Genomic DNA, 12385 nt, shown 5'->3' on the forward strand with positions numbered 1-12385 from the left:
TCAGTACTCTATTCATTCATCAGTTCACCAGGTGTTGAGACAGCTGAGCGCTGTCCAACCATATGTGTTAGAAGGCCATGGTGCTGTGGAGATAAATGAAAAAGAAGAGAAGGTAGGAGCAAGTGTGTGTGTGTGTGTGTGTGTGTGTGTGTGTGTGTGTATTTTAGTTTAGAATCTGTTTACAGTAGTCCCTTTCTATATCGTGGTTCACTTACTGCAGGCTTACTCTAGCTTGGAATTTTAAAAAATATTATATTTGAGTGGTAAGATGGCAGTCCGTGCCCTTGCCGGTGTGGTGAGAGTAGCTTCAGGAATCTTACAGCCCCTGAATATTTTGGCGTCTTCAGCCTATCAAAACTGTGCTAAGAATGCCTGTCTTAGATCTGCACTGTCTACCCGACAGTTTTGTCATATTCAGACTTTGGGTATTTCCTCTGCTCCCAGGCTTATTACGTCAGTCATGAGCATGATACATGGGCACACGGCAACGATCCTAGATAGAGTGGCCCCCTTGCTTCCAAATGTCCTGAAGCTGCCAGTCAGAAATGTGACATACTTCAGCTCACGAAAAGGCAAGAGAAAGACTGTGAAAGCTGTCGTCTATAGGTTTCTTCGACTTCACTCTGGCCTTTGGGTGAGGAGGAAGGCTGGTTATAAGAAGAAATTGTGGAAGAAGACGGCTTCGAGAAAAAGATGCCTGAGGGAATTTGTGTTCTGCAATAAAACCCAGAGTAAACTCTTAGATAAAATGACGACATCTTTCTGGAAGAGGCGAAACTGGTATGCTGATGATCCTTATCAGAAGTATCATGATCGGACAAACCTGAAAGTGTAGATCAGAAGTTTTATGATTTCCCAGTTATTGAATATATATATTTGTATATATGTCTTTGCAAAAATGAGTAAGTATAGATGGAAGGAGACTTGACTTGGAGTGGTAAACACACAATACAATATACAGATGATGTATTGTAGAATTATATATCTGAAACCTATATAATTTTATTAACCAGTGTCATGCCAATAAATTCAATAAAAAAACCTAAAAAATATATTATATTTAATTATTTATCATGGATTTTTTGTTATATCATGGGATTTTGTGGTACTGTATACATATGTTGTTAAAATTACATAGGTTTAAGAGTGTAGAATATGTTTAAGAACATAAGTAGTGTTTATAAAAGTGTGGAAAAGGTTAATAAGGGAGTGGGAAATTAATAAGGGACTAGGAATGGTTTATAAGTGTGTGGGAAGGGTTTGTAAAGCCTTAAAATATATATAAATACTAAAGTAAATGTAAGGTTCCTGCTTTGCAGATTTTCACCTATTGTGGGGGGGTCTAGAATGTAATACCCACAATAAGTAAGGGAATACTGTACTTTTGAACTTGTATCTGTTCTTCTTTCTCGCTCCCTCTAAAGAACTAACTGAATCACCAATTCTTCCCCTCACCAAAAACACAGGTACAAGCAGCTGGGGCAGCCATGGAGCCATGGCCAGCTGCCTGAGATGGAGAGGGGGCTCAGAGGGGCTCAGAGCTGCCCACTTTCATCCTCACCAGCTCACTCCACGAAGAATGTCTTGAGGTCCTCTCCACCCACGTGTAGCCATGAGCTTGGAAAACAGAGCGATGAGAGCTTCCTCCTCTTGCCTCTCCGGGATGCTCAGATCCCATTGCTTGTCAGAGTAACAACCTGCTTTTCATCGACAGCAGCAGAGTCAAACATCTTCTCCCTGGCACTCTAGAAGAGCCCTCGGCTAGTGTTCCTTTTGGGGATGGGGAATGTGTACAAGTAGAAACTGGATTTAAAAAGCGATTTCTAATGTTGGAAAAAGGCATAACTATGTGTCCTATGAAAGGGCAGTTGAAGTGGAGCAAATGATTGGAAAATAGACTTAGTTGTGATTAGACAGTGAGGTTAAAATTGTTTAAGGCAAATGACTGCTCTCTGTAGCTCTCATGTGTTTAGTCAAGGACGATATAGAATAATTTTAAACATAATATGTCATCAAATCAAATACACTTTCATTCAATGGAAAGGCCAGTTACTTTCTGGTACATTCTATTGTGTAAAGGGTATGTATACAGCTTGGGGGGCTGGGTGGGAAAAGATTGTGGAAGTGAAAAAATGACAAAGAGCAAATGCAAGGTTCAGATAATGTCTTGTAGATGAACAGCTCCCATCAACTGTATCTGAAAATGAGTGCTGAAAGTTCTCTAGGTGACCAGGCTTGGGACTCCAACATCTAATAGAATCAAAACACCTCCCACTGAGAGATGGAAAAGCAGCAAGGTTTTTATACATAAAGACTTGAGCACAAGGGTAATTATCTTTTGGAGCCTACTTAGTACAACCAACATTTAAAAAATAAACTAAATTACTGACAATAGTGGATAAATATACAGATTGGTGCAAAAGTAATGCCCGACTCTTTAAAAAGAAAGTTTTAGATAGTATTTATTAAATTTGTGTCTCTTACAATTTTTTGATGTCACAGTGACTAATTTATACCTTATTTATTCAGATTATTGAAGTATTGTTCATAATCATCCACAATATTTGCACCCATGTCTGTCCCATCTAAAGACCACATTAGAAATGTTTTATTCTATGAGTTTCATAAAGGTGCCAGTGCAAGTACAGCAGCAAAGTCTATTCAGAGAGCTTATGGGGACAATGCAGTGACTGAAAGAAGCTGCAGGAGGTGGTTTTCCTATTTCTGAAGTGGGGATTTCAGTTTGATAAATGAGCCAAAAGAGGGTTGCCCCAAAAAACTTGATTCCAAAGTGTTGGGAGCTGCTGTCACAGAAAACCACACCATTACCTCTAGGGAACTTGCAGAACAATTTAACATAGCCCATACAACCATGCTACACCAGCTGAAAAGGATCGGAAAGGTTTCAGTAGTTGGAAAATGGGTCACACATAAACTGTCTCCAGAGAATCTGCAACAGCGTATTGCTTGTTGTGAATCATTGCTTTTGCAACACCTTCAGGCACCATTTTTAGGTAGGCTTGTTACAGGTGATGAGAAGTGGATCCTTTACCATAACGTGAAACACCACCAATTGTGGATCAGTTGAGGAGGAAGAAGAGTTCAACAACCAAGAGGAGGACTTCATCCAAAGAAGATCATGTTGAGTGTATGGTGGGACATGGAAGGAATTGTCCATTATGAACTGTTAGACAACAATCAAACAATTACTGCTAATCTTTACTGTGAACAACTTTGTCATTTGAAAGCAGCTATGAACCAAAGGCAACCCTCCTTAGTCAACAGAAAGGGTGTCTTCTTCCATCACGATAATGCTCGTCCTCACACAGCTCGACTCACCAAAAATGTCTTGAAAGAGCTTGGTTGGGAAATATTGCTTCATTCTTCCTATTCTCCTGACCTTGCCCCTTCTGATTATCACTTGTTTTGGGGACTACAGAAGCATTTTGATGGTCTTAGGTTGACATCAAGAGAAGAGGTTGAAAATGAGTTGGATTCATATCTTGCTTCAAAACCTAAAGAATTTTATAAGCATGGCATTTATAAACTAGTTGACAGATGGAATGAGGTTCTAGAAAGCAAAGGAGGTTATGTTAATGGATACATATTTTCACAATCATGGGCTTTTTCATTTTTAAAATAGACCTCAAAATCAGACATTATTTTTGCACCAACCTTATATTACATTTTATTCTGAGGCCACCACTTTTAAGAGGAGGTTTCCCAACTCTTGTCTGCTGGGAAGGCTGCAGGGGCAGCAGACTGGGGCAGAAGGGTCCTGGAACCCCAACTCTCTCATCTCTGGGCGACTCTGCCTAAGCCTGCTATGGCACTGAGGTTGGCAGGACCTGAAGGACCGGGGATTTTCCTATCAGCTGACACTTTGGCTTTCTCCACCTTCTGGATTAAAGTCCAGACTGGCCAAACAATGACTGCTAATCCACAAGGACAGTTCCTCTGTTTCCAGACTTCTGAACCTCATGATCCCTCTCCTGCAAAAGCTCTATATTCTATCCCTCTTAGGTGCTCTCCAGCCTCCTTACACCCTGTACTTGGAAATACACTCTCATGCCTGCTGAGCTCTGGCTGGTCTTTCTATAGGTTTCAGATGAGATCTCACTTGGACCATCTCTCCTCTAGAAGAACATTTAATGACATGTGAATACAGGCATATGGTTAATTTTGAAAAGCAGATTAAATGCAGGAGCTACTTGTTACAAAGTCGTAAGCTCTGAACAAAAGAGGCTGGTGGAAACTACTGTAAAATATTAACTACCTGTTATCTTTTCATAGCAAGAAGATAGCATAGTTTAATTTTCTTTTAAATACTTTTCTGTATTTTCATAACTTTCTGCAATGAAGCTTCAGTAATTTTATCATCAGGAGGAAACAAAGCAACAAAAACACAGAGTGATTCTAAAGGGGGGGATGGTACACTGAGTGGGGAAGCATATACAGTCACGATTCCTTATAAATATTTATTAAGCACTTGCTATATGCCAGAAACTGTTCTAGGCTCCAGAGGTGCAGCAATCAAAAGGAAAAGAGACAAACACTCCAGTACTAGAGGAATTTGAAATGTTTAGGGGTTGAGAGCAGAGACAGGACAGGATCAGATGGGACATCTAGGGAATGCTTCACTGAGAAAGTGACATTCAATTCAAGTCCCAAAAGAAGTAGAGGAAATCATGTGAAGGTCTAGAGAAAATACATTTCAGGGGGAGGAAACAGTCAACAAAGGTCTGGAATATCTGAGAGTCAGTGAGGAGGCTTAGTCGAAGGGAGATGGAAACATGGGAGGATTCAGTTTAACACGGGAGAAATAACAGCATGTGAGTGGGTAGACCAGAATAATCAATAGAGGGAGAAATTTGATGACACAGGAGAAGATGGAAAACTTGTATAAGATTGACAGATTGAAAGAAATTAGCTGTTTAGCATAATAAAAAATGATTAATAAATGATTTTGCCTAAATCTTCAAATAAATGCTTATTTTATAATTTTAATCAGTGTTTGAGTACCTTCTGTATGTGATAGTCATCATCACATAGGAGAATTTTATTTAAAAGAGGATTTGGCCCAATTAGGTCCAACAAAATAATTGGAGCACTATTATTACATACAAGTTTGCAATCAGAACTAAGGTTCGTTAAGTGTGGCCAAACAGGGATCACATGACAATCTCATATGACATTCAACCATGGAAACAGTGTTCAGCCAGGGGGTGAGAGTTAGCCAATATCACATATTTTTAGGTTTGTTACTTTCTGTTGCTGTAATGACAAATTACCCCCAAACTTAGCAGCTTAAAAAACAAAAACCATTTCAAAGGTTCAGTAATCAAAACAGTGTGGTACTGGTACAGAGATAGGCATGAACCAATGGAACAGAACAGAGAGCCATGGTAAAACACATGTAATAAACTTATCATTCAACTTTTAGTGTAATGTATGACATTGCTTCCCTGTATTATTTGCCATGTATAAAAGAAGCAGATTCAAATATAGATAACCACCTAAGCACTACAATTCTGATTTTTATTCTGAGCATATTTTCTTGTGGGACAATGCCATGGAAAATTATTGTTTTACAGTAAGGTAATGACAATAACTCCAGATGAATGTTGTAGTGAGCTCCTGTCTCATGCTTGCTCAGCACCATCCTTTCTGGGTGAAGCATCTCACCTATCCTTTGTCAAGTCCTACGCCTTCATGCTGCTCAACTAATTTGGTTCTTTCTCTACAAGATCAGAGGCATCTGGAGCCCTTGGAAACACCCACAATCAATTGCCCACCATTTATCCCACTGCCTTAGGCCACATGATTATAATGGTGCTCTGATTGTTTAACTCTGGCTATAGTTTCATTACCCACCCAGCCCACATAGAATAAATTATTTTTTTAAGTTACTCAGATTTGACTTGTGTTATTTGCAAACAAAGAAGCACAATTGACATAGATGTCTCCTCCGTGTCCGGTGCCCTGCTGGTTTTTTCCCCACAGTGGAAAAACACAGCATTAAAAAACTTCCAGCCCCCGCCAGTAAGGAAACCACACACAGCGGGATAGTTAGAAAACAGGTGATAAATTTCATAGAGCAAGTGTCCTAGCTGAATGTGCAGCCTTGGGGAGCCAACAGAATAGTTTAATCAAGAACTAGTAATTAGATTAAACCCCAAGAGGAGGCAAGAGATGTGGTAGAATAGAGAATGTTCCAAGAGAAGGAACAGAATGAAAACTGCCTGGGTGTCAGGACTGAATTTTCTTTGCTGGTGTATCCACTAAGCTTGGCCACCCTATTGAGCACTTGATAACTATTTATTTGACAAATGTGCCAGAGTACAAGGTCACCAAAAACCTAAGTATCATGGGGGAGGGGTGAGGTCTGTGTAGCTGGGTGATGTGGTGAGGGTGACAAATAATGAGGCAGGAAGAACAGCTGGGCCAGATTCTGCATCCCTTGAGCCCAACACCAAGGGTTTTGAATTAGATTCAGCTGGCAAAAGAAAATATTTAAGATTTCTCATCAGGATCAACATGATCAGCTATGTTCCTCAGTAAGTTAAGTTATCAACATGTAGAGGACAAGCTATGGTGAGGAAAGTCTTGAGAGGGAATTCCATTTAGGAAGTGATCCCCATGATCTATATGAAGTAATAGCAATGATTATTCTTCATTTGCATGATTTAAAATAAGCACAGCATGCATACTTTATGTGCATTGCATAATTTAAATCTCAACCACAACCTCCTTCACCAGTTGAAAACAGAGGCTCTTAGGTCCAACAGCAGATTCCCAGCCCATACTTGTATGATTCTGGGGTCCACAGTCTTATCTACTATACCTTTCTGGTGAAAAACTGAAGAAACCATTGATCGAGTCAGTGGCAGCTAGAATGGTAAAGAAGATAGATTTAGAGGTAATTTGGGGTTTGAGGGATATGTACTTGCAACAAGTTGAATATGAAACTTCTGACAAAGGAGAGATTCCGTGGAAGCTATGATTTCTTGTGTAGACAACTGAATGGTTGACAATGAGAGTCCCACATGTCAGGTCAGTGGGATCCAGTTTTTCTCACCCTAATTTTATCTGGATCACTAGCCAATAACATGCTTTAGCCTTCACGTATCTAGTTCGGGCTCACCTTTTTTCTATTTTCTCTGCTATGTAACTCACCAGTTCATTATCTTAGTGGGAAGAGAACTGATGACGATGGTGAGGGTGTGCAGAATCACTGAGCCCTGGTTCCAGAGGTGCTGAGTTCATGAGCACAGATCCATTGGCAAAAGGCTGATAGAAATCCATTTGAACTGGTGTGAAAAAATTATACTTAAGTCCCATAATTTCATTGAGAACTGAGACAAAATTAGATTGCATTTTCCAAACTTTCTTATAGTGTTAAAATGGCTTTGATGTGACTGTCATCTCGATGTAATTAAATATTTCATGTGATGTGATGGCCCAAAGGGTGACTGTGCTTGAAGGGTGGGGCCTGTGTTCTGTGTTCACTCATGACCATCCTGTGCTGATTCTATGATGTTTTTGGAAAAGTTGCTGGTGGGATGCATGAGGTGAAAGGTTGTGGCAGGACTGGAGACCCAGTGATGGGTAGGGGTTGGAAAGAAGGACAGAAAGATTACTTGGCCTGAGCACTTTGTAGAGCCTGGGAATCAGTTGCATGAGCCATCAGGAGAGGAGAGGGGAAGAAGGGGTGAGAGGTGCTGAAGTATGGCACTAAGTGGCTGCCAGGGCAGGGGACACAGGGAGGATGAGGCCTTGGGAGGTAGTCAGGGATTGAGTGATGGTTCAACCAAGGGAGAGAAATTATTTGAGGAGACATTTGTGGAGAACAGCTTCATTAAACTGAAACCTGCAGATATACAACTGTATCCCAAAATGCAAGGTGTGGCAGGGGAAGAGGGTTCTTGGAGTGACCTCTTTTTTTTCAACATTCTCCATTTATATCATAATCTAGAGTCTTTTTTTTACTAGAAAGAATAGTGTCATGCCCTGATATCTGCATCTACAGATACTGACTCAGAGACAACTAGTTTTTATGGAAGTTATTTGAACAGTGAAATCAAATTTTGATTTGATTTTCTTTCTTTTAAACATTTCTTCTCTAGATATTATTAGATTGGAAAGTTATAAAACAGTTCATGGGAGTATTTTAATGGTTTAGTGCTTGAGTTTTAAGTGTATATTTACTACTTTATCTCACTTTTTATTCTTCATCTGAGGTTTGGGCCATGTTAATGCATAACAAGTGATTAGCTTTTATTAGTGGAGCTAAAATGGGTGATGCCAATATGAGCAGCATAAAACATTGACCTACATTTATAAGATAAAAGAACAGAATATACAGAAGCAGTGAGGTTGTCTACTCTCTCTCTTTTAGCTAGGTTATTGACTTTGTCTACTAACGTGCTGGTGCTTTGTCAAGCTGCCTCTTCCTCTCCTAAACAGAACACGTGACTAACACCCATGATAATGTCTATGACATCGCTGATGTCATCTTGCTTCCCATTCAAGATTGGTCCAATTCTGTGTATTATGAATGGGGGGTGAGAAATGGATACAGACAGAACTGGGGTAAGTAGGGAAGGTGACTTAGGAACACAGAGGTAAATGTTTCCATTCACAATCTCATCTTTCTTGCCAGCATCTCTCAGGCTAGGATTCATTCTGGAAGCCAAGGGAAGGCAACCTGCAGGTGTTTATATATTTGGATAATAAACTTTGTGCTGCAGTCTTTCTTCCTCCTAAATGATGTTCCAGCAATAGTATTTTTCATTCCTTTTGGGTCCTCCAAGCAGTTTGATTTTAAAGAAAAACAGTCCTACATTTCAACCAACTAGTGTCTCTATACTTTCAAACTGCATGATTATATGGCTTCATGCAATGATTTGCAGAATCCAGTTCCTTAGGTATCTGTCTTTTTGCATCTGAGGTCACAGATCTCACCACACCGAACACACATTGAAGTGCTTACCAGAAAAACAATCCTGTTGAAACGGCTGATGAAAGAGCTCCCGCAAGGCATGGGTTGTGTGTGTGGGGGGGTGGGGGAGCACTGCTTTCTCCCAGATGCTCTCAACATTGTGCTTTGTGTGTCCTCTCTCCACACACCCAGTTCAAAATGAACTACACTCACTTGTTAAAAGTTTAGGATTTTTATTATTTCATTCAATCAGTATCACAATTATTTATTATAAAATCAAAATTGTTTCCAAAGATATGCTGTCCCTCACAGGTGTCCTTTCTCACAGCTTCCTCCTCAAGAGCCTGTACAATTTCACAGTTCAACACTCACGACCTCCCCACATGACTCCTTTATTGCTTTCATATCTACCTCCTCTGGGGCTGTGAGGGGACACTCTGAAGGGGAGGAAGAAAGAAACGGGCACTACGATTCTTCAGATCTTTATTGATCCCATTTTCTAGAATTTTCTTTCTGTAAACACTTGCATTACCCAGTGGCACCTCATTTTAACCTCCAATCTGAAATTTGTCCAGCCCTTGTAGTGCTCTCTTCATATTCATTGTTTTGACTCAGTTTCATAATACTTTTTTCTTCAGCCTTCAACACTCTCCAATTTGGGACATGAACACTATCATTTTATTAAAGCTTGCTTTGAACACTATTCCATGGCTTGGTCTATTTATTGGAGGCTACAGGAGGCTCAGGGCCCTGTCCCAACTTCAAATGGCAGAGTAGGGTTAGCAAATACTTAAAGAAGCATAGAGGACTTGGTTTGGCTCATCTACTGTTTTCCAACAGAAACATTTTATCTTCTCCTTCGGTTATAAGCTAAATAGACATTTGGCTCAGAAGGCTATGATGTCAAAACTTAGAACAAAAGCCCTGGCTTCTGAGATAGCACAAAATTCAGGCTTTTCCCTGATATATTGTCCACGTGTGGAGGAAACCAGGACTGATCAACACACACAGGAGGGGCAGGGGCTCTGAAAAGATAGTGGCCCAAATTCTTACTAATCATGAAAAATGCCATCTTGTACTTCTTCAATATCCTACAGTGTGTTAAAGTTTGAGGCTTGGGTCCCTTCAGGAAAAGTGAGACATGGCTTCGTGCTCACATCAGGGAAGGGATGGCAGCACATGGTCTGGAAACTGCACATTCATAGCAACTCTGTCTGGGATTTTGAACAGTGCAGGCTTCCTTGGGCCACTGGAGATTTTTGTTTCCTGATGGCAGAAATTCTAATTAAATTTCTTATCATCCATGCTTGGTACAAAGTGGAAGGTTATAGAGACTTAGGAAAAATCTTGTGTGTTAACAGTGAAGTGTGAAAATTAAAGAGGGGAAGAGAAGGGAGCCTGGATTGCCAAAACCAAATCACTAATTTGGAATTAATCCAGAGCAGACACCCAAACCAAACTTTGGTCTGGAAGGCACAGTCTTTTCCTCAAAGGTAAAGAAATGGTATGTTTGTTTAAGTAGTAGGTGGTGGTACAAATTTGCCTGACTATATGAGCATTAATTTTATATGGAATAGAAAGTATGCATGTGTTTATCCTGTAGGAAGGCACTGCACTGACAAATATTGAGGATCAAGATACATTTATTTAAGACAGCGACTGAGAATATGTAAGTATTGCATGATGCTATTTCTCTCTAAGCTTGCAAAATGACTTTTATGCTTTATTGAGGTATGATTGACACACAAAGAACTGCACATCCTTAATGCAAACAATCTGATGAGTTTAGTCATATGCAAACCCTGTGATAGCATCACCACAATGAGGTGGCAGACACATCCATCACATTCAGAAATTTCTTCTGTCCCTTTGGTTGTGTTGTTTTGTTTGCTGTGTGTGTTCATGAGTATGTGTGCAGTAAGTATAAAACATGAGCACTATCTTCCTAACAAAATTTTCAGTGCAAAAAACTATATTAACTATTGGCTCTAAGTTGTACAGAAGCTCTCTAGAACATATTCATCTAACTTAACTGTAACCTACACCTGCTGAATATCTCCTATTCACCACACCCCAACCCCTGACAACCCTTATTGTAGTCTCTGCTTCTATGAGTCTATTTTTGATATCTCATATAAATGGAAACATACAGCATTTGTCCTTCTGCAGCTGGCTTATTTCACTTAGTATAATGTCCTCCAGGTTCATTCATGTTGTCAAAAATGGAAGGATTACCTTTTTTAAAGCTGAATAATATTCTGACCCATTTCAAGATATGGATCATTTCTATTACTTGGTTATTGTGAGAAATGCAGAAATGAATATGGAAGTTCAGATATCTCTTTAAGATCCTGATTTCATTTCTTTTGAGTTTATACCCAGAAGAGCGATTGCTAATATACTCAGTGGTGAAAAACTAAAAGCTTTTCTTCTAAGATCAGGGAAAAGACAAGGATGCCCACTCTCACTACCTCTGTTCAACACTGTACTGGAGTCTTGGCTGGATAAATTAGACAAAAACTCTAGATCAGAAAGGAAGACATAAAATGGTCTATATCTTGTATTTGCAGATGATATGATTCTATATTTAGAAACCCATAAACACTCAACAAAAATTTGTTGCACATAATAGAAGAATTCAGTAAAGTTGCAGGATACAAAATCAGCTTTCAAAAATTGGTTGCATTTCTATACACATGGGACCATCTTAAAAGGCAATTAAAATAATCCCATTTGCTATAACAGTGAAAAGGATAAAATATTTAGAAATAGACTTAACCAAGGACATGAAAGACTTCTACACTGAAAACTATAAAACATTGGTGAGAGAAATAAAAGAGATATAAATAAGTGGAAGGACATCTCACATTCATGGACTAGAACATTTAATACTGTTAAAGTATCCATGTTACCCAATCTATAGATTCAATGCTATCTCCATTAAAATTTCAATAGCATTTTAATAGAAATTTAAAAATCCTAAAATTAATGACCCTGAACAGCAAAACCTATTTTGAGAAAAACAAACTAAGCTGGAGGCATCACACGTCCAGGCTTCAGAACACATTACAGAGTAACAGCAGTTAAACAGTGTGGCGCTGGCATAAGGAAGACACAGGCCAACGGAACAGAACAGAGAACTCACTAATAAGGCAGCTTCTGTACACAGGCAACTGATCTTTAACAAAGGTGACAAAAATACACATTAAGTAAAGGACAGTCTTTGAAAAATAGTATTGGAAAGGTAGATATTCACACATAAAAAGAATAAAGTTAAAGCCTTATTTACAACAAAAGCAAAGGTTACACAAGAAAAAACAAACAAGTGGGGCTACATCAAACTAAAAAGCTTTTGCCTAGCAAAGAAAACAACCAATAAAGTGATCAGGTAACCTAGAGAGTGGAAAAATATTTTCAAATTACATGTCTGAGAAAGAGTTAATT

General features: G+C 39.2%; 1 protein-coding gene and 1 pseudogene across 1 annotated transcript in view; one reads left to right on the forward strand and one right to left on the reverse strand.

Moving 5' to 3' along the window:
• The window catches only part of ADARB2 (adenosine deaminase RNA specific B2 (inactive)), a 470823-nt gene that overhangs the window by 433268 nt on the left and 25170 nt on the right, over positions 1-12385 (reverse strand). The window lies entirely within an intron of this gene.
• On the forward strand, positions 265-856 carry LOC150019485 (large ribosomal subunit protein bL35m pseudogene; annotated as a pseudogene).

Source organism: Furipterus horrens, unplaced genomic scaffold (assembly GCF_987537825.1).
Source record: "Furipterus horrens unplaced genomic scaffold, mFurHor1.1.pri manual_scaffold_2, whole genome shotgun sequence".
Taxonomy (NCBI): Eukaryota; Metazoa; Chordata; class Mammalia; order Chiroptera; family Furipteridae; genus Furipterus; species Furipterus horrens.